This window comes from Myzus persicae, unplaced genomic scaffold, assembly GCF_001856785.1.
Source record: "Myzus persicae strain clone G006 unplaced genomic scaffold, MPER_G0061.0, whole genome shotgun sequence".
Classification (NCBI taxonomy): domain Eukaryota; kingdom Metazoa; phylum Arthropoda; class Insecta; order Hemiptera; family Aphididae; genus Myzus; species Myzus persicae.
In genome coordinates, this window is record NW_019103931.1 from 60,138 (window position 1) to 85,285 (window position 25,148).

The 25,148-nt window shown below is 31.3% G+C and overlaps 1 protein-coding gene across 1 annotated transcript in view; it reads right to left on the reverse strand.

The window, feature by feature from the left end:
- Positions 1-25,148, reverse strand: part of LOC111036493 (flocculation protein FLO11-like) — an 80,607-nt gene that overhangs the window by 43,155 nt on the left and 12,304 nt on the right. The window lies entirely within an intron of this gene.

Below are 25,148 nucleotides of genomic sequence, written 5' to 3' on the forward strand. Positions count from 1 at the left end.
CTTCAGATGAACGTGTAATATATACATTATAGTGTGCGTTAAGTTTATCAAGTTGAATAATCATTGTTTTCTAACAAATGTACAAAACGTCGCTTTGTTATTTATTCGAACGACTATAATATTATAATATTACGAATATTATACGTAACTGTCAATTACCTCATTAGTAAAATATATTATTATCATTAAAAGTTTACATATTTTTGACATAAAAAATTAATTTATGAAGTACCAATATATTTCGATTTTCGAGACGTATTTACTGTGCAATTCGGTGGGCTGACATTGTACGTTTGCACGTACACTGTATGATGTTCAAAAATAATATTGTCCTCACGACCTAACATAATTATTATAAATAATTATATAGTTATTACGTAACGCAAATATAAGACGAAACAACAATAGGGTGAACATATAAGTATACATGTATACGTGCATGAATATATACGTATTGACAGTAAAAATCATTATTCTAAGAGAAACATCGGTGGACTGCAGCTATTCGTTTATTTTCCTATAGTCATAAATAAATGATGAATAATTATATAGCTTAAAATAGAAAATGTTTAGTAATTTGTGTATAAAAACGCATTTTAGTGAAATAATGCTGGGAAATTCAATAGGTACACTAATAGTTTAAGCTGCGGATAATTTTAATTCCAATAATAATATAGCATAATATTATATTGTTATATATTACGCTTTGGTACAATACATTACGCAATAGCAATAAAAATGTACTATACCGTAAAACATGTTTTTTAGACTTTAATATTTTAAAATATAAATCCTACTATTGCAACACGGTAAAATATTTATATGTCCTGACAATATGAATTTATAATAGATGTAAAAAATAATAAAACATGGTTTTCTGGAAAATGTAAAACAATATACTTTTTAGTGTACATTCTACTAGGATAGAATTCATAAACCGTCATATTTAAATAAGTGTAGAAGAGTTGTGTTTTCGTATAAGACTATACAATTATTGTGCAAAATTAATCATACGACTATAATTATCAGTATTGACTACCAATTTGCATTTTCAAAAATCTATAAAACTCTTACATAGTTATTTGTACGTATATAATTAATATGGGTGAAAACTATACGACATATTGTATCCATTTCTCTTTTGCCGAACACAAAAGTATACTATTAAAATTGAAATGAAGAAATAAGTTCTGCGTACATCATTAAAATATAAAAGATATAATGTACACACGATATTATATTATAATAACATCCGTATACGTATATGACTGTATGATATATGTAACCCAAACGCAAAAATATTTGAACTCGTATTATATGAAAACGGTATGTAAGCGCATATAATGTATGGGGTCCGATAATAATAGGTTTCTTTGGGGAGACGACTTTCGCAACGGTCATAATGCTATATATACACTACGTTATGATACGCGATGAAAATATCAAAAAGGGAAAACAAAAATTTAACGGGAAACAAAAAAAAAAACAAAATGAAAGCTCGTACAATTCTTTCGTAATAATAATGATGACGATGACGACGGCTGTAATTTATCTCGTCGCGATAAGAACCGTCGGAAAAAGTTCTTTGAATACAGTAATTAGGTACTAGACGGACAATTATTATTCGGGTAGCTCCGGTCTCACGTGCGATAGGTACACGACCGCAGTATAACATTATTCTACACGTACATAATAATATTATCTACCTATACATATTATTATATTATAGTTGTCGCAGGCAACGGCGGTATAATAATAAGGTCTCCACGGTACCGTTTGTAATAACGCTGACTCTGGAAAGTAGGTTTTTCTGACGGGGAACAACAACAGCAACCGCGGTCGGCGGGGTAATGTCGAGATGCGAAAACAAATGCGAATTTGCGAGCGAGCGACGGAGGTTATGTAGCAGTAGCAGTAATAATAATAATAATAATAATAAAATGCACTACGACCAGACCACCGGTAACTCCACGCTCACTTATATTGTATCGTTGTAAGAACAATTGTTTACTCGTAGCCCGCGCTTTGTCCATGAAATCGGTTTTGGAATATAATGACTAAGAAAAAAAACGTCCGCGAAACGTCTCGGGCGGTATGACCTGATGGCGACGGGGATGCAAAAATACCCACTAGCCGTCATCGTCGCCGAGGACGTTGTTATTAGAGGGAAAAACGTTATCGAGGAATAAAATGTGAAAAAAGATGGCCAAAACGAAAGTATCGATTAGACGGGAGGACGGCCGTTGAGCCGTCGGGTCATTCGGAAGACGATGTTTTCGTTTTTACGATTATTATATTACCGCAATAGTCAGGTTAATAATAGGTACCGTTTCCGGCATTTTTTTTTCTCGACCCCGTTCCGCACCCAGAAACACGCAACCCACGGACGGGCGAGAACAACTGACAATTTAATAATTGGCTAGCAATCCGGTCTCACCCGCCGACTAACATCTACGGATAAGACCATAATATTTTAGTAACGCGTGTCAATTTGTGTCCGCCAAAGGCACACCAAACGTGCCCATCCTAATTCAGACGGTTGACCGCTTGGGCGTTTTGGCGACGTGTCCAGACACCGTCCCACCCCACAGTAATAAATATTATCATGGAGGTCAAGCGAGATTTTTCAAACTTAAAAACAAAACTCACTCACCGTAACACAACACATTGGGTAGCAGGAAAATAATGATTAGAATATTATATTAAATTAAATATAGCGAATTTATATACAATGTCATGAAATTGTGGTAGAAACACGAACACATCGATTTCACGACCGCAATGCTACTGAATTGCCTATTCAATGCTCTGCACAATTCGTTTGTCCTTTTTTTCTATTATCTTACTGACGTTACTAATAATTCTGATGGTTAATAGACAACGGTTTACGTTTTCGTGTCTCCTTTCCTCAAACGTCTTGTAAGCAGATAAGGCATGCGAATAGTGACGGTCGCCTCGTTGTGCAATGTCCATACCGAAAAAATGTCACTATACGGCAATAGTACTTAGATTTTAGATGCGGTGATATACCAGTATACCATCACTGGTATTAGGTATTATATAGCGTAACACGATCACGTAACTATAGGACTAACTCTTAGCCTCAACGTCAACTGTATGTAAAATATGTTAACGGGCCCGAATGAAATATTTGAAAGTAAAAAATACAAACGTGACGTCGTTTTATATGAGTCAATAATGTTAAAATTGTCAAGGAAGTTAGAAGCAAACGAAATACAACGTGGGATAAAATACATTAATATTGATCGACCGACAGAAAATATTAAATAAGCAACTGAATTGCCAAGAATCCTTTTTTTGTTTTTATTATAGCTATTATAATGTTATGTATATTATTAGGGTTTCCGCCTTCCGCCCGAGCACCAACCGTGATTATAATATTATCTCGAATATCTATACAGGCGTTGTGGATAAGCACCGTACTATTATGGCCGTTTGCGTTAGTGTTGTAAGCCACGCACAGAAAGACGAACTGAAAGAATTTATTAAAGTGGACCGTATGGGGAATAATGACTATAGTTTAGTTATCAATGTTGAAAGCCTATACTCGTATCAACGAGATATAATACGAGGCCATGGCTCGTGGGAGTATCTGATATACAATCCGTGGAGGATAAAACAACGTTTGTGTAAAAAAAAAAATAAGCCGTCTTCACCATAAATTAATTTAAAAATAGATGGATACTTATTTAGTTTGATTACAGTAGTATCAGAATAAGTATTATAGTGTAAGTATCTTTTCGTAAATATTAATATGAGGACTTAGAAAGAAATGATCGGTGAGGTAGACTTCTCGTACGCAGTGGTGTTGCTAAATTGCCTATTCGAAGCGCCGTGTAACAACGATTCGAATGAATATTATGCGCTCACCATTAGATTCATATTACTGTGATAAAAATACGTTTCGATATACCACGATATAGTTTTTGGTTGATATGTTCAATGGAACTGGGAAATTTGTTTGGCCAAGAAGTATTTGATACTCAGACGTCTAGGTGGAACGAGTGGTGGAAAAATATTTGGTGGACCGTATGCTTCTATCGACATTATTATGCACACATTGGCTGTGGTTCAAGTGGAACCATCTGTAGATTGGACAGAAAATGTAGACACACAATTATAAAGTAGAGTGCTGTAGTCTGGGCAATATAGCCAGAAGATAATATTTAATTTCTCTGATAATAATATTGTAAAATACACCTTATGTATAACCTTTTTGTTGTTTATGTAAATATCAAATTTATGATAATGTTTGTGTCCATAGGCTGTCAAATCTTAAACATGGCGCTGCGGGCTGTAGTAAAATAAAATGTGGTGATAAGGATATTATAATAATAAGGCCGACGGTAGAAAACTTCTCTTCAGTTTTTGCGGATCGTCGCGTCGGGTGGCGTACGCGTCTTCGAGATGTCAGACGTTAAATACATTATTCAACGTATTTTTATATTTCTACGACATTACCGTCGAACGGACGGCGTTTTTTTACTCACACTGACTGTCGTCCACACGGACTTAATAGTATAACACATATATATATATGCTCAAGTACATAATTTATTGGTATTCGCACTCGAACGGTTTGTAATGTGCTCGTGCTGCAAACTCGGAGCGACAGCTTCTCATGGTCGTATTGTACTCGCTGGGTGACTTTCTGAGTTTCTTCTCCTCGGGGACCACTCTCCGGGACCGTCGTTGTTGACACGAATGCCGCTGTCGCCCCTCTGTCATTTTCCGATTTCCCACTCGTTCGGTCCTCGCCACGACTATAATATTCAGTCGCACCTAAGCACTTACACAATTTTTGATACACAATCACTATATTTATACGGGTAAAATAATATAATATGCACCCAATGTAGCGTTTAAGTGTTTTCGATGTCTTCCGTTTTGCGATGACAATCCGCTCGGTGTTTATTACTTTAAGTCCTTTGTGTGTTTCTCACAATACGCTCCCGCCACGCCACTGCCCCCAAATCTGCGAAAGGTATGTTCGCTTCTCATGCGTCGTTCGTCTGTTTGTGGCTTCTCCATATTATAATAATCTTGCTACTGCAATTTCACTATTTTATAGCTTCTTAGTGTATTTTTCTCATGATCCCGGACTCGTATTTAACGGCTTGTTATTTAAGAGTGCACATCTTTAATTTATCAATACAAGCTGGTTCCGCTGTAGCCTGTTGGTGGACCAGGGTCTCGAATTTTACGGTTGTCAGTCCTTGATAGAAGACTGTTTGTAGTTTGTTTTTTTTTTGTATGCACATCCATTGATATTTCATTGACTGGTTTTCATAGTACCTATATACAATCATTGTCTTAGTCTGTACTTTCGAATAACGATAATGTGTATTATCAAAAGTCATTCATATCCACTATCTAGCCGAGACACCATATTTAAGTATATGTTAATTTTATAACGTCCTATTCAATACCGAGATTTAAATAGAATATTTATTTATAGAAAGTATGTCTCTCGACTTGTAAACGAAACTACAACGTTTAAATTATACAAAATAATAAACAATGTAAAATGTATCTATACAATTTGCGTTTTTTGAATCGTGAAATATTATCGATAGTTGGAATTAGTAAATTTATTTATTTGTTTTTCTAACACTCTATTATATCTTCCTAATATGTACATATTATTGAACGTGATTTTAGAATGTCAATGACAATTTTTTGTAACTATTATTTTTACATATTTTTATCGGTTAAAAATGTTAAAATCTTTGTTTAGTGTTATTTAGTGATGACAAAGAGTAAAAATAATTTTATAACGATGATGTATGGAGTTATAAATCTATACCTATAATCTAATTTTACCAAGTAATCCATCAACCGATTTGATTTTTCTCAAAAATAAAACAAATATAATATTATGATGGTTATTACTATGTATTATTATGTATCTAAATGTATACAATGTAATAATTTGTAAAGAAATTGTGTATAATTCTTAATGGAGAAACGCAATCAATTCACTATTAAACTGTGCAATTAAATTTTACATTATTAATTTATTATCAATTATCTTCACAAAGTAGCTTGATATAAATGATGGTCGATTGTCCAAGGTGTGTATGTTCCTGACAAAGGACCTCAGACGCTTCTAATAATTATAACCGGATATTAATTTTGTCGACGCAAACAATTAAATCAGACATCCATACTTTGCCGTCCCTGCAGCAATGTCGCCCGAGTAAATTGTTCGTTGACCCGATTTGGCTGGAACCGCCAAGAGAGTCGAAAACGCTGAGCATAAACGCGTATATTATAGTGGAACCTACCTATATTATATTATTATACGATATTACCGATTCGCCTAAAAGGATTGCAGTCGAAATTGAGTTTGTCTGCGCAGATGGACGGCTTTGGTACGTATATCATAAAATAATAATATATACTCGTGTGTGGGCGGCAGGTGGGCGTCCGGAAGTTATCGAGCAAAGTTTTCGCGGGTAGCACGGTGTAAGCATATAATATCGGCAAAACTTTTTATGACATGCGCTTAATTGCGAAAGCAACCAACCCGGTAAACGCTGCTCAGAGTCCATTATCGGGTGGAACTTTGCAACTGTATATAATAATAATAATAATGCAGTATAGAGCCAAAGCCGTTAAAAAAAAAGCGTAATACAGTTGTTTTCATTCGGGGTAATAATTTCACGTTAGCATTATGAACAACTATATTATGTCCTTTAAGCAAATTAATTAGAAACACAGTATATTATAATAATATAACTTTATCTCTGCGTGTGTGAAACTCGCAGTCGAATGTCGTTTCGGCGTACTTATGTGCGTTCAGTAACAAGGTCACGACGACGACGTCGAGGACTAGATTCTAGAGTTTGCTGAATTAGCGAACTATTCAGATATCTAGAGGCTCTGAATTATGTCGTAACCTGTGTGGCGTGTATGTCAATAATAAAAATAAAAAATAGCAACAATAAATCAATGATAAGTCACCATTCCAAGTGCGAAAATAATTAGAATCCGGAAGTGTCTATATATACTGTTAGTTTGCCTCGTACTGGGTACATACAAATTGGTGTTTCGTTCCCAAATACAAAAACGTCATGTGTTTTTGATCATCCTTTCGTGTGGTGATCGTGGAAACGAATAACCATGTAATCTTATGCGTGGTATGGCATCTATGTTTGATTTCCTTCGACCGGCGGCGGAATGTGACAAACTCTCGTATAATATATTTTTATCCACATTGTACTCGTTTTTACCACTCAAAAGTATGTACAATGTTCGACGGTAAACCACGGTTTCCATAAACTCACAGTGTCCACTTTGTGCGTCATCGCTTTGACAATTCGAAGTCGTGAAACGGCTGCTGCGGGAGACGTGAAAATGAAAAATTTCCTCAGAGTCCACCAAGTCTATGATATCATATTATATTATTATATTGTCGTATTATACATATTGTCAGTATAATAAAATACGATATTGTTGTCGGGTAACACGCACACGTGTGCGGCGTAATACTGCTGCTTTAATCCGTTCGACGTTCAATGCACGAAGCACACAATGAAGAAATCAAACACGCCACCGCCAAGAATAGAGACAGCCACCCGAGACAATCGGTCCCCTTTTAGTATGAGGCACCTATATATACCTGCCAACCTACCTACCTGGAAATGACTCACCGGCGCCGCCGCCAGCGTTTCCACTTAGATGTTGTATTTTATCATTGCGGTATACCTGTGCAGCGTTGTGCATGACGCACTGCCGGCGAAATGAGAAAACTTGTGCGCTTTCGGTGACACTGCCGTATAACTCTGTGCACAGTTTTGCGAAGACGGCTATGTTATTTTCATTGTGTCGTTGAGCCACGCTCGGATGACACCGGAATGAAATCGGAAAACGAGATGGTAAATCATGCACACAGCCGAGTGACAACGCCGCGCACTTTGAGACGACGCCCCGCGCCCGCATGACAACACGTTAACACCTACAAACGCAAGGACAACATAGCGAACTCGTGTTCAGCCGTTCAAATTCTGTGTACTGACATTTGATAATATTGTGTGCATCGACCTATTATTGCACTTAGAGGTTAGAACATCGGTTGGGTTTTCTTATGAGTTTTTTTTTGCGATATTTTCATCAAGTTTAATGGAGTTATGAGCATTTTTAAATTATAATATTTTACACACTTACGACTTGATTAACAACTAAAATAACCTAAAAATCCCGTGAGAAAACACAGATAATGTTTTTACCTTTAATTTTGATAATAGATAATTTCACTCTAATATTAATTCTTACCACTAGAAATTGGAACTGCTGAACACAAATGTGCTATGTTGTGCGTTTCTAAAACTAAGACAACATAATTGGTGGGATGTAGACAGTGCCCACTTAAAAAAGTCCCGAGTTATATATTTAAACAAAAAATGTATGAATATTTAGGCACAAAAAATGGATACAAATTACAATAGCATTTGTAGTTTGTATGAAAAAATAAAACTAATGTATTACAAATTTACTAATAGATTTACACTTAAGTTACACTCGTCTTCATACAGCAACTAATACATTTAATTATTAACGTAATCGATTGTTTAATGTTACATTGTATGTTCGTCAAATTTATATTTAATAAGTTGTAAGCAATGTGAAAATTATTTCTAATTTCAGCAGCAATAAATAGTGAACATATTATGATAATATAATATGATATATTATGTGCAATAAAAGCTATTTTTTAGTAAAACAAACTCAGCCAACTCGTTTCTTATTTTTGCTTTACATTTTGAATAATCTGAATAACTAAAGATTACTCGGTACATTTAAAAAGGGAATTTCGCCAATATACGTATACAACTCACTATTATTAAATAGCAAGGTGTTTATTATCTTAGATATTTTTTTCTAAATAAAATTTTGATATACCTACAACTACCTATTAATGATTTTTAACTAGGAATGTAATTTAAAGTTTACTTTTGAGCACAATATTTCTCTGACCGTATAAATAACTTTCATACATGACGAAAGATGATCCGATTTCTGCAAGCCAACAAGTAATAATATTTACAAAAGTTTATACTTATGTAAACTGGTGCTTTTATATGGGAAAACATAATGTTTTAAAGACAAAATAATATACTGTTTTTGTTTTTGTTTAATAAACTTTAGAGATCTGAACTGATCATAAAATAATATTATATTATACATATACTATATACAATAATATATCATATAATAGGTACGTAAATTAGATGATATAGTATTCCAAAAATATTAACAGTAAAACAATCACAAAGTAAAATTGACTGTACGGAAACTTTAATTATTTACAATATTTGTATCAATTTATTAACTTTAAATATTCTATTTTATTTTCGTGTTGAAAACGAATTTACAATAAAAAAATTGCTTGTCATTAAATGATAATAATTATTCACACTAACTTGGTTTTAGCATTCAATTATTTATAATAAAAAAAATGTATAGCTCTGAATAATAATACTTATACAAAAACTAATTTTATTCGTGTAGTGTAATAACGACGACAACGTATTGCTACGTGACTAACGAATTTTCAAACCAAAGTGAGCTTAATCTAACGGATAGTGACCTTTAAAAAAAATGAATTTATATAGATCGTCTGTACGTGCCGAAAAAAATGTACGGCAAGCTGACAGATTTTACAAATAAAATACTAAATAATATTACAAGTATTGATTCGTTATAATCTCCATTGCCATAAATGAAAATTTGATGTAATGCATATACCAAAATATTATCCATTAAGGGTAAACATACTATAAACAGGCATATGGTATTGTGTAAAGATATAAATTTGATTTTAAATTTTGATTTCAATCAGTAACATACAATTGTTTTAACGAATATTTTGGTTTGAATATAGCAATAATCGAAATAAGGATTCACCTTAATTAATTATAATAAAAAATATATTTGTTTTAAATTATATTATTTAAAAGTTATGTAACAAGTAAAGTGTAAATAACAGTAAACTAAATTTTAATTCAAGTGTGGTTTTAAAATAAAGTTAAAATTAAATATATGAAGGGAAAATTATCTTGGTCAAACTTCAATAAATATATAATCTATTATTATTAAGGTGTAAAAATTATAATCTTTGTGTTTCCTTAATTTGCTTTGAAGAATATTTAAAGGAAAAACCCACACAAATATTATAGCTTCAACGTAGTACAACTTCCAGCATACCAATAGTTATTGTTTACTTAAAAGATGAAATTCTAACAAGCTTTAATACTATATCATAATATTAAACTATATTTATTCTTTATTTAGAATGAAAAATCAATCAGCACACATCTCGATGTCACAATATTATCTGTAAGAACGCATACGTGATTACAAACCCAAAGTTAAAATTAAGAGCGATGGAAAGAAATAAGAGAGTTTAGATCTATCCCTCAGGGATTTCGTTGTTCATTTCAAATAACAAGAAAATGAAAATAATCTAAAATAATAATAAGTTAGAGACGGTAGGGTTTGTGAAGTTAAACAAACAGTATTTCATTAAATATTTATTCCATAAACACAATTATTAACGTTTAGTATTATTATTCAGTGTCAAATTAATAACTAACAAAAAAATAATAAAATAATGTATCATTCCATCAGTTCTAACTTCATCGAATTATTTTTTTCACTTTTAAAATTAAAGGAATAGCAGGGGGGGATAGCAAATAACAAGAAAGAAGAGTGTGGATTCTATATATTTTTTTTATTCGTAGAAAATATTTACAAATTACTAATTAATGTTAGAATCTGATAATTGTACACAATTAATTATTATATTTAACCATAATTTTTTATGAATACCTTATGAGGGTACTTCACGAGGGCCACCACTTTAGAGATGGGTATGAAATCCAAATATCTGAGTTATCCAAATATCCTGATATCCAAATCCGGATTATCAAATCCTTATAAAGATTATGAGGATTTAAGGATTTGTTTTTTTGATTTAACCTAACGGAAGACAACTATACAAGTAGTCATAATGAGTTGGAAAGAAAAATTTTAAAAATCAGTTGAAATTAAATGCATTAGAATATAAAATGTCGTCTTTGAACGACAACATTGAATCGGATAGCAAAATTATTCGGATAATCCGTGGAAACCGGATATGAAAAATCCGGCTTTTTGGAATCCAAATATACCCATCGCTAACAAGCCACTATATCTGCCCAATAATATACTATTTATCTCTGAATACAAATAAAAAATAAATTATCAAATTATAAGACTTGGTGTTTACGATTGTACAGTTATAGCATACGAATCGACTTTATTTTGATATTTTCTGACGATGCGCGATGTATCAAGCTATTGATAGAGTACACCACGATATTACGCGTAAGTAGATCTTTTAGTTTTAAGTTGTTTACAGTAACAGAGTAGGGTTGCGACAAGATTGCTTAATAATCGTGTTTAACACGCGGCGACCCGTTGCCTCACCGATTGCGCCATGCCACTATGTTCGTTAGTATATAGATAGCAAACATTTTTATTTTCTGGCACTCGACCCGTTTCTTTAGTCGTTTTAATATCAATCTGGAGCAATTTACCGAAACCAAATGAAAACAATGGTTACAATGTTTGTTTTTGCCCCCCCCCCCCTCCACACATAAACCACATTCGTAGCAACGTTAAATTATACACAACTGTTAAAATATTAACTACTCATTATAATAGTAGTAGATATTGTAGTTTGCACTACGTTTCGTCGTTATAAAATATGAAAATGCATAATATAATATTACACAAGAATTATTTTGATTCAATATTATTAAACAAATTCTATGTAAACGTTAGATTATGTATACAGGTTAGATATCAGGGTTATGCCACGGCATGGTATGGTGTATGGGGTCGTACCTCTCAACAGATGTCTGATGAACATGACCGACATACGACGGCGATAGACTTGCAGCTGCACCGGATTTGGTGGCGGGCCGAGAGCTGCGACGGATGTAGAATGTTCGACGACGACCGCGACCGCGGTAACATCGACTTTGGTGATGGTGACCAAGACGACAACGACGGTGGCGGTGGTAAAACGGACCGAGACGGACGGCTCATGTCTGAAGGGGAGACGAGCCGGAATTCACACGTTGGTTATAGTGGGAGAGAAAAGCGCCGAGTCAAAAAGCCGACGAAAGGTAAGCCTCGATGGTGTACCGCCGAAAAAAAAGAGTGCGAAAATTACAAAAAAAAATAAAATAATAATAATAATCGAAAATCATAAAAGTTGGAAGAAGTTTGTATCCAATATAATATATATATATATAAACAGTATGTGTGTGTTTATGATCACGCGTACGTATGTATTATTATATAAATAATATACCTAGGTGGTAGGTGTAAAGACAGTAACGCGGCGGCGGAAGACGCTCTGACCGGTGTAAACCGCCGGACGGACTACACTGGTGGTGTGCGCGAACAAACTCCTCCGGTTTGGTCACGAGTTTTCCGGCTGATCAGCTGTTCGGCGGCGGCAGCAGTTACGGCGTAGGGTTGTTGTTGAGCATATAGTGGGAGGCAGGCGCGATTCGCTAGCCGCCGCCGTCTTTACTGTGCGTGTCGGTGCGGAAAAGCGGAGGGAATCGATCCACCGCCACACCCGCCGGCCGAACCAACCCGTCATACGGGGGTGACGGTTGTTGCGAAGTGGGGGTGGGGGAGAAGGGGGGAGCTAATGTAGCACCCCCGGCGGCCCCCTCTCGCATTACCGGCGACCCATCTTACACGATTTCGGGGAAATTTATTATTCGTATAATAATAATATTTTATTCCTCTGCTCACACACGCAACCGAGCAAACGTACGTCATCTCTATATAACGTCGTCCATTTCCCGGATTTCCGTACAATAATTTAACTCATTTCCGCCAGGCAAGACTCTCGAACTGGCTCGTGAAATTGACGACAACGGTGGGATTTCGTGGCACCCTCAAAAACCAGTTGAAAGTCCCGTCCAAGACTATTTTCTTATGATAATATGCTATTTCAGTGCCTAGTAATTTTTATTTAAAGTGCTATGTTGTAGGTCTTTTTTGTTAAAAATACATTCATTGTATACAGACAATAAATTAAAAAACTACCCGAACAATTAATCAAGAGTCTAAAAATATGCGTTTGCACTTATAATTCTATTATATTATTATTAGTGTAGTGATTATGAGTGTAGGTCTTAATAATGTAGGTATGCCAATAGAATTTGGCACAATGTTATACCGATAAATACTTCTGATATTCAATAGCAAATAGATAAAAATTGTGCAAAATTAACTTGTATTACGGTCAGATAAAACATAGTCTACAATTTAAAATTAAATATGGATATTTAAAAAAATCAGGGTTAATTTTGATGTTGTGGATCACTTTTGGATAAATTATATTTTTCGTCAATTAGTTTTGAAAATTTTAAAATATTACAATTTTACGACCACATTTTTTGTATCTTTTAATATTTGGTTTTAAAAACAGACAGGGGATTACTTGGGAAAAAAAAAAATTATATGGTTGTAAATCTACAATCGAAAGGTTTTGTGAACAGATATCACAGACATCACAATTCACAATCATTGACAGCTGACACGATAAGAGTAATTATTTGAAAAAGTTAAAAATACAGATTAGTTAAAACACCAATGAGACGTAATCGACTGTGGTATGATGATTGTTTGGAATAATATGTTTGTCAATCATTTAGTTGTTTGAATTTTAAACGAGTATTATTATTCACTTAATACCGTGTTATATGAAAAAAAAGTTACATAATTAATTTTAATTTAATTTTTTTTTGGTTTGCTACAAAATTGATTCGAGAAAAAAAATAACTTCAAAATTTTACTTTGGTTTTTACACTTTTGTGCAAGCATTATACTCGAGTTGTAATTTTTTTTTTTTTTGTAACTTGATATGACGCTTTAAATATTATATTATGTATATTATATAAAAAAAAAACACAATAACTGAGTGGACTCGCGGTGCAACTGAAGTACTCTTTTCTCCCGACGAGATATCTACATTTTAGTATTATACGTGTCGTGTTACCGAGTGGGTAGGTACCCGACTTTGTTCGATAGGAGAAAAAAACACCAGTCGATTCACGGATAAAACTCAGGTAACCGTGACAATATTATTATTGTTTTTAACGGCAGAGATATTTTGGTGACGCACGGAGTACCTGCGTTAATATTATAAACCACTCTTGGTCGGTTATCAATTACAATGTTATAATATGTTAACGTTTTATAATATTATATATATAATATATATTAAACGTACATTCAAGAGTAATAGTATAAGTATATGGGTACAAATATCCAAGGGTAGTTTGAGGATTGCTGCAGTTGGAAAACCGGCTGTCGTGGTTTTTTACGCATTTCTCTATTACTATGTACTTAATAAATTGTTTCACATGCTCATCTACGAGTGGTATCGAAAGTACATTCGTTACATTACACAGGGCTAGTATTATACAATCCAAAAAAACGACCTTAAACATGTTAAAAATCCTAAAATTGATTCAATTACAAAAACAACCTTATAATATGACATGAAAATGTAAAAAAAATTTTTTGTTATGTAATTTAATATTCCATAATATACAAACATTTATATCCACCTTAACATATTAAATTTAAAATATAAACATTAAACATTCAAATTTAACAAGAATTGTTTTTTTTATGTTTATTTTTAAGCTACCTAATTTAAAACAAGTTTTAATTGAGTGGTGAATTTCAAAAGTGTGTCTGGCTTGAAATCCACCAAGGAAAATATTTAAAAAAAAAATGCATCCGCATATGTAAATACCAAATAAAAACCAAAAAATTATCAAGCTTTAATGATGGTGTATAAAAAGATTTTAAAGGTAAAAAAAATAAGGTACTTAAAAGTTAAAAGTGCTAAAAAATGCAAAATAAAATTTACAATTTAAAAATTCCTTATGCTAGATATGGTAAAAAAATGTATAATCCTTTAATATTATACCATTGGTAGTATACGAGTACATGTGTATATATTTATACAGTGATTTTTTGAACAGTGAATTCCCTATCTTAAAAATTATTAACTATTTTTGTGAAAATGTCGATGTATTAACAGATATATACGTTTAGTATAATAATATTCGTTAGTCAATTATAGGTTTTTACTATGCAATTTATAAGTATAAATAACTATTGGTTCGGTGTATTAATTTTTGTATAGGGAAATTGAAATTTTCTTAAAAAATATTTTGTTTTCGACCATGGAATTAAAAATATAATACTTTGCCATAACTTAAAAAGAAAATTAGTTAGAAAACCAATGACGATAAAATGTTTAAAAAAAAATACGTATTTATTTTTCATGAGTTTCGTGCTCGTGCATTAAAATGACTAGCAATATTGTAGAAAAAAATTATCGAAAGAATGGCTGTTTACTGTCAAAAGAATCATCATGTGTATATTATGTTTAAGTTTATATTTAGCAAATTAAATACGCTTTCATAAAGGTTTTTGAGAATTGTACTTAAACGACGTTTTACTTCCGATATACACAGCTCCTTCCACACAACTGCTCTTGCCGTGCTCACAGACAGGGTATAATCCGCTTATTGTGTTTTGCCACACAAGGTTCGCCGAGCGTTTGCATAATACAGTTTACACACACACACACACACACACACACACACACACACACACACACACACACACACACACTTACACTATGTACCTTTACATAATACACCTCCGCCACTCTGTTTTCCAGGACCAAACCCTTTTTGGTAAGTTATTTGCAAATAGGTACCTATATCTACACACTGTATACACGGACGGTCACCGTTGTTTTGGAATACTCCGAGAGGTTACAATAAAATAATAAATTACAATAACGTAATAAACCGCAAATATTTTAGGAGCCCTATCTTCAGTTTGTACATCGGACACTTGGGTGTATGTTGATGTCGTCAGTGGGGGTCCATATGTGTCATTTTTAATAAAGTGGCCATAATTTAAGTATGTTTATATACGTTTATTTATGTGAACATAAATTGTCCATAAATAAAAATTCTAATATATTTTATAACATAAAATGAATGTATATATTTTTAATTAAACGAAAATATTATAGTATCTAATAGTGTTTAGTTTCAAGTTTCTGTATTATATTTAAATATTCACATACGCACACTTTTTATATTATATTTCTCTAGTCTTCACTATTAATTAGTCGCTAAAGATAATATTTAAATTTTAAAGAACTTTTTTGCTGAAAATGTTTTTTGATTTGTATACATACAACATTTAACAGTGATGTGCTAGATGAGCAACCATACTTTAAACACCATGAATCCAACAAAAACAAAAATATTTATTTAATTTTTAATAATTTTAAATTTAAACCTATTTATTTTTACGCAAAAATTTTATAATCCATAATCTTGATAATTACAAATTATTAACTATTACCCATTTCAAATATTTATCATAATATGCTTATAATATTACAAATAATGATGTGTGAAATTACCTTTTTTAGCATCAGATAATTAAAATTGGTTGTCTTTTGAATTCGGGTGTAATTTTCAATTTTCATTCTGTATACATAATATCCGAATTCGATCTCCTTATTGTACAAACTATATCAGCTACCAGCATAATAAGGGCTCGGCTAAAATATGTATTTCGATTGCTGCTTTTTTTTATTTCACTATGATATGATACATAAGCTTTTTACTATTGTCACCTATACCTGACGTGAAAAGGGCGTACTTAATAATATATATAATATATATCCATGAATGAGTTTAGCATAACATCACTGACTGTACACTATGCATAAAATAATAGTTCGATAACACATCAATGCGGTTCCCATAAATAGTAGTCAGGAGATAATACACAATAAAATATACATACTCGTATTTTTATACATAGTGCCCTCGGTAATTTTATTTTATTATTATTGAACGTATTGGACCGCATTTACCTGCAATTTATTTCAAGTATCATAATATTACGATTTCGATACATTTTGTAGTAAAATTTGTAATAAAATTAGAAAATATGCAATTGTTGGTTTACTGTTAAGCCGGGCCCCGTTTGGTCGATAAATATTGGAGGTCCCAGTGATCGACACCCCCAACCCTCCTTGCAGTGAGTTGTACCATTGGACGTCATGTGTCATTCGGCAATATCACGGAGGGGGAAAAAAATACAAATCATTTCGACATGAATTGACTGACTGCAGCGCTCTTATACCGGACGGACAGCCTGCCCTCTCCTTAGCCAAAAGGCAGTAAGTGACAATGTGATCGTTTTGAGAAAAATGACTTCTTCTGAACTATCTTTTTATTTTTATTTCGTTATCAAAATTAAGTGATAAATCAATGATTCTTAAATAACGTTTGCTGTAGAATCTAAAACAACTCATTAAAAAAAAACTGTACTGTACCTATAAGCACTTCAGACCACATATACGTACTTTTTGCTTAGGAATACAAGTGCACGATTCTGTTTCATAAACATGCCAATGATATTTGTTGAGGATATGCGAAGTTATTATTTAGGGATTATTAATATTATTAAGATATGCTATAGCCCGAAGCAACTTAAAAAAATAAAAAAATAATCTATACAAAGTTACAGCATAATGTCTATAAAATTACTTAGTACTAAAAATACCATGGTAATAAATGCTAATGATTCCAAGCATACAGGTTCAGTCATTAGGAAAATCTTAATCATTTATACATTTTAATATACTTATGAGGTTTTGAATTTAGAACAATCCTAAAAGTTCTAAGATAATAAAAATAATAAAAAATGTATTAATAATTGGTTTGAAAAATTGTGTGTTGTATTAAAAATTAATATCTATAATATAATAGGTTCTTAATTAAAATTAATACAACACACAATTTTTAAAACCAATTATTAATACATTTTTTATTATTTTTATTATCTTAGAATTTTTAGGATAAATATTAATTGTCAGTTACGGTGGTTATTTTATTTATAAATACTAAGCAAAATCCTAGTATAATGTGATCAGTTACTGCCTTTTTGCTTAGAAACCCTTGTATATTTAAAAAACACGTATATGCGTTATCAAGTTAATGATAAAATCTATTGCAAATACGGCGTTTTTGCTAAGGTTAACAAAAATACGCATTAAAATAACGAATATTTTAATATAACAAACTCATTTTTCACGTTTTGTCACTTACTGCTTTTTCGCTAAAGAGGGCAGAGCTACACAATTAATATTTCACTGGTAGCTGTAATGTTATTATCCGATAAACTGCTGTTGTTATTATAAGGTACCATTATTTGTTTTACTAATATAACTATTATTGATACAGTTTTGTTCATCCAACGGCAATTGTTATAATTCTCATATTATGCTCAAGCACAGACATTTGTCCAGTGCCTAAAATTCACGACGTTTGTAACCTCACACAACAACTAATTTCAAAATATTTTTAAATAATACATCTAGCGGTGTGCTTATGCATTAATACTGTATTTGCCCAAGAGCTTCGATATGTTTTTCAATATTTATATATTTTATTGTTATGTGCTTTGTAAAAATTCAAACACATATTTAAATATTACGCCCAGACAGTTTTTTTCCATTTATCGGTGATTCGAGAAATTAATGTTATTATATTTTGAATGAAGCAATAAACGCATTTTATACTTTATACTGTAAAATGGCATCTTTTCATAATAACGTGTTTATTAAAATAACGTATAATACTATTATGTCATTGAAAAATGACATATTTCGTAAGCCATTATTTTCCAAACATTCTGTTTTATGGATGATTAAACACGTATAATATAATGCAAAATATACAATGCAGTATATGCGTGAGATTAGATTTTCCCTTTTTTACACGAAACCTCAATTATAAAATATATACTATACAAGATATGTTTCTTTTTTTACTGTAAAAATTATTTAGTCAATCCTCCATCGAACTTTAATTTATCTTATTTCATAAAAGCCATAATACTATGTTGTATAATGTATATGGTTTAAAACGATCAAATTTCCTGTTATTGAAGCATATTATCAAATTAATTCAGAATGTATTTAAAAATGTTATGTTTATTATTATAGTATAAGAAAATATGTATTACTTAATAGGTATTATTATACTGAATATAAAATTGTGATAAGTCAAAATTGGTACTTTAAAATGGAATTTGAGGTTTACCCCGCCATTTGCATATAAAAAGAAAATGGGTAAATGTGTAACATTCTGCTGCACATTAGGTGTCCAGAGAGTCACAATTATGACGGATGTGTTAAATATAAATTCAATGATATAAAATCATTGTACATGTACGAAAAACGATTTTGAGCGAAGAGATTTTGGTCCCTCATTCTATAATATAACTACTTAAGTATGTATTTTTATGATAATATTGCGATTAAATGTATTTATTTTACTGTTTTTCATTGGTACTATAGTAGGTAAAATTAATTTTTGCCAAGAAAGTTATATTTGAAAGTGTCATTGTGTTATAAAATATAATAATATGTTCTGAAAGATCCAAGTACCCATAAATATTATTTATAAATAACAACAAATTTACTAAAAAAGGTTATTCTTCAATTAATATCTCATTTGCTCAACATTTGAAACTAAAATGTCTATAAAACAAAACTATGTCTATGTATTCTTTAGATTTTTTGTTACAGTATGAACTATTTATCAGAACTCTCGTTTTAAATATACAAGCAATTTGACACAACGAAAAACATTTTTATTGAAATTCATAGAAAAGAAATTATGGCCTCTTCTAGCAAACATTAATTGATATGATTATGTTTTTAAATTAACTTATCATATTATGTTGTGTTAACTTAGAATTAATCAAACGTAAGTGTGTGACAATAAGTGCCAATATTTTACTAAATTGAATAGTTGATTAATAGATAAAACTTCAATACAATGTATACAAGATAATTTATGGTTAATGAAAATAATTATAATACGTTTATATATTTCATACCTTTGTATTATATATTGAACAGATAGTATTTTTATAAATTAAATAATTTATCAAAATCATCAGATTACGTGTGTGAACAAAATAACTATTATTATTCTATTTTTTTTTTTTGTCATGCATATTTTAATATATTCATGATAACATCGACGATGCATGTCATCCAGCGATGAATATTCACTATAAATAGAAAACGACTATAATAGCGATGTCTGGGTATTAATAAAAATAATAAATGTTTATACATAATATTATTTTGTTTGAATACAATAAATTATGTAACAAACTTATACATTTTCAGATATTAGAAAAAAATATCCCTCGTTATATTTAAAAAAACAATATTATGACTCTGATTTATATTCGATTACATTTATTTTATAAGCTTTTAATGCATTGCTTTTTAGTTTCTACGTAAATGTCAAACATAAGTATCTACTTTTAATTTAAAAAAATGATGGCAATTATTTATTTATATTTATATGTTTAGTCATTAATTGATAAATTAATAATATATTTATTTATTAATATCGTTTGTCGACAGTTCGCCTAATTAACCAACTATTTTTTTTTTAAGTAGCAGTAAATACTAACATATTTAGTTACGGACATTTTTACAGAAGGCAGACTACAATAGTTTTGGATCCTAGTTTTACAATAGCTGATACAAAGCAGCGAGTATACTTAAAATTGATATAATACACTGAAATGTATGATGAGTCCAACTCATTATTAATAATAAATTATACTTGGAGTTATGTATGTGCATTCCAGAAAATAACAATAAGTATATAGGTTTAAAATTGCAATGGAAGCAGCCACAAATTTAATAGTCATGTTAGTAGTAGTACCTACCTATACAGTTGTTAAATCTTAAATAATCAACATAACCTATATTATTCAACTTATTATGCTCTTAATACATATTATATATAGGTAGGTAATCTTTTTGATCGACAAAGTTGAAAATGATATATTTTATTATTTATATTTCGCACATCAAGACTATAGATGCGTTTGTTGAACAATTAGGTACCTAGCTCTAAACATTATCAATTTATCATGATATAAAACAAAACAGATATATGTTAGGTATCTAAACAATACGATGAAAGTGTTAATACACTCGCAGAGTATTTTAGAATGTTTAATGGGGTGTCAATATTCAAAACATGAGATGTTACGATGCCAATATACACGTATCTACAGACACGTCCGCCCGATTTCATCGACGTTATCAATTAAATTTAATTAAATCAATTTATGTTTAAAGTCTAATATTCTGACCATTTCGGTATGATTCAAACCACCGCTGTAGTCTGTCAGATGGACCGGACGCGACTACCACACTAACCCTTCAGCAGTGAAAAAAACCACGCGATTTCGATATACGTGATACACGCCACTGCGGTCGTTTGTCCGAAATAATATCCCTTGGGTACTCGAAAGGAAATTAAAAAAAACCCTTAATTATAAACAGCTTGGTCCTTTCTGAAAACTCACGGAAAACGGATGCACGTAAACGATTGAAAATCACTTTCTCGTTTTAACATAAGCCGAGGGTTGTGGCTCATGTGTGGTTTTTTTTCAAGCTTTCGTTTGAAATGATACGCAACTTGCAATTTTAAAATGAAATTTTCAAAACTTAATTTAAATAGAGAAAAAAAACATTCACCTCGGACATCGTATAACACGAAATAATATTAAACACAAAAACGAGATACAAGCACATATATTATTGACAGAACTTGATCAAGAAATCTACTCCTCAACTTCGACAATTCCAAGCAGAAAAGGAATAGGCTTATCACTATAATATATAATACAAGGTAGATTCCAAAAGAAAATAAAGTTTAATATCTCTATTGATCTGCATAAAAAATACATTGAATAAATCTAATCGATTGACATTACTTTGTTTTAGGTTAACCTTGAATAAATAAATCCAAGCAATTTTATAATAATTATAGTCTCTACCTTTCAATGAATACCTTTAAAAATTTAAACATTCTAAGAATCAGATTTTGAATAAATATGATATTGAACCCAAAGATCATAGTATAACTAATGAATCCCACCTTGTACAATAAAATCGTTTCATACACTTTTAAAGTCTTAACGGTTCTTCGGATTCTTCTACTTTCACGGATTTATGTGCGTATAATATTAGTAATTATAGTTTATACTTCGTTATAGCAATGTAATTAAAATACCTACAGATATACACAACAACGCAGATACCGTCTGTGGCACAGTGAGTAGGCATCTTAGGTAGCGTAAAACTCTAGACGGTGATATGAACAAAGTTCTACCGGCTTATATTTTGATCTCGCTCGAGGAATCGACCGCCAGTTGTCTGATATTTATTGCGTCGTAGCCATTTTGCGACGTGTTACAATAACAATGTACGAGAACACACATATACATACACACTGTCGCATAAATACGTACTCACAAGTGCGATTTAATCCATTCACGTAGCAACGTGAAAATGGGTTTGCCCGTCCCTGAGTTGTTTACACGCTGTATACAAGGGATTGACCCTGTGGATGAATTAAAAGTCGATTTCCCGAGTAATTCTCCCAAATTTAGATTCTCCTACACACATACTATGTAGGCATATAAATACCTCATACATGCTTACACTTTTAAATAACCATTTAAGATGCCAATATTCTACTTTTTTCAAAACAATTTTAATATTAAAAAAAAATTCGTTTATCATAATTTCAATTGAATTCTAATTCTAATTCTAATTCAAAAGTTCAACAAACATACTTATGAAATATTTTAAACATAATATTAAACCACTGTGTATTAAAAATATGCGAACACGCTCAATATCGTAATTATATAGGTTAGGTACCTATCTCATTTATTTTTCTTTAAAATGTTAACAAAACATGTATCGAATTTTTTAAATCGCTCTCCCGAAAAAAATTTTTTTTTATTGTTGTAGTCTTGGACGGTCGTAATTACAACATAGTTGTCATGGCATTGTTAGAAAAAATGTAACGGAGAGCGGGCGCTGCAATGCGTTTAATTACCCAGTTATAGTATTATACATATTTATATATATATACATATATGTTATATATATATATATTACACGAGTACACGACCATCAAATGTCCGTTAAAAAAAAATTTTTTTTACGATCCAATTTGCTGTATAGTAATAATATAATCAACAATAAAAAAAGAAGACATTCCAAGCGAAAAAAATGTATCTAGTCACACATTTGGTAAGCGGTTTCTTTCAGCCAGGGGTTGAAGTGGTGACCGTGTCTAGTGGTTTTAATCATTCGGACGTATAATAATATTATACTATTTAATTATTTATAAAAACGCCTTCGGCGGCGGTCGTAGTCGTTTTACGGTTTCCAAACCGATTGTCGCGATTTTTCGATACCACTTAAATGGATTAAAAACGCGAGAGAGCTGGTATACATATGGTTTAGGAAGGTGGTTTTTATTGTCATTAGGTCGTAAAAGTCCACGAGCCATCGTAAACCCGTGACGACGAAGGATGGCTATTATATTATATATCTGTATTATCTATATACATAGGTACATACATACATAGTATGGAACCTATAAACAGATCCAAAGATAGATGGAGAGGGGTATGGGGGAGGATGAGTCGGTTCCAGTGCTCGTCATTCCTCATAACACGGTAAGGGTCGAATTTATAACTATTACTTATATCTCCTCTTTCTATACAGGATCCGGATAAAGAAAGTACCGTATAAGGTACTTAGAATTTATAATAAATAGTACGGGGTCGTAAATTATGTAAAGTTCAAAAGTAAAAATAGACTTATTTGATCGCTACAGTACATTTTGTCAACGCGAATCGTATATGTACCTGCTATAAAGTGCCATCATATTATACAGCATATTATATTACAGTTTAAATCGTGATAGAACCAGAAATGATTCTGGTGGAAAACAATCAGATTATCAAATGGACTTGAATACGCGTCAGACCACTCGGTCACCTCATCCCCCGAATATAATATTATGTTATATTATAATCGGTATATTATGTTAAATACTCAAATATATATCAATCATTAGTATAATCAATAAATAATTAAATGTTTGTTATTATTTATTACAAAATATGAAACAGACAACATTTATTACATGTCTATAGTCAGAAATAGAATAATGTAACTTCTCTATGCAAGAGTGTGCAACTCTATAGCAATATTAAACAGGAATAATATTCTTTAAGATCAATAATATTTTTTTAGCTACGATAACTTACCAATACTACCATCCAAATTCCAGATAACACAACCCAAAATCCAATTTACCAAAATTTGGTTATAAACCACACAATTATCAAAATAATTGTAAATATATAAACAATGTAACAAGTATGATTCAATTAATTATTGACAGTTAAAATAATGGACGAGTAGGTATCCATCATTTTGTTTTTGTTTTCACAGCATTAATACAATGTGAGTATTGATTAAGTAGATACCTACCAAGTTTAAAAGTATGTAGAACTGAAACGGATAAGTATCTTTAATAGTATTCATACGTATTATTTTGAAGAAACATACGCTCCTAAGTATTAATATATATAAATATATATAATAATATGTATATGTTCAACCATAAACACGTTAGCATAATTTATAATGTTGAACTTATTTGATAAAATTCATTTTCAAAGTTTGAAACTTTTTGCAACCTTCAGGGAATATATTTAAGAAATAAGGTTTAAATGTACTACTTAGGAATATCTAAGCACGCTTACACTCTGTTGTGAATTCTGATAGATTTAAGAGACATCATCCATCAAAGGAAAATACATTTTTATTTCAAAATAAACTTAATCATAAGTTAAATAATAAATGTCAATATTACTCATGTAAATCAAAATGTTACGTCTATCAATTGAAATATAACCAGGCAATTAATTATTCAAAAAAACTCAACACAATCACAATTCTAGGGCACTTAAAAATTAACTGAGAGTAGATGTTTTTTTCTTATTTATATTTGGTTTTTTATTTTATAGTTTATGAATACAGATTAATGACAACTACAAAAAATTGGGTAAAAAACGAATATTCCACT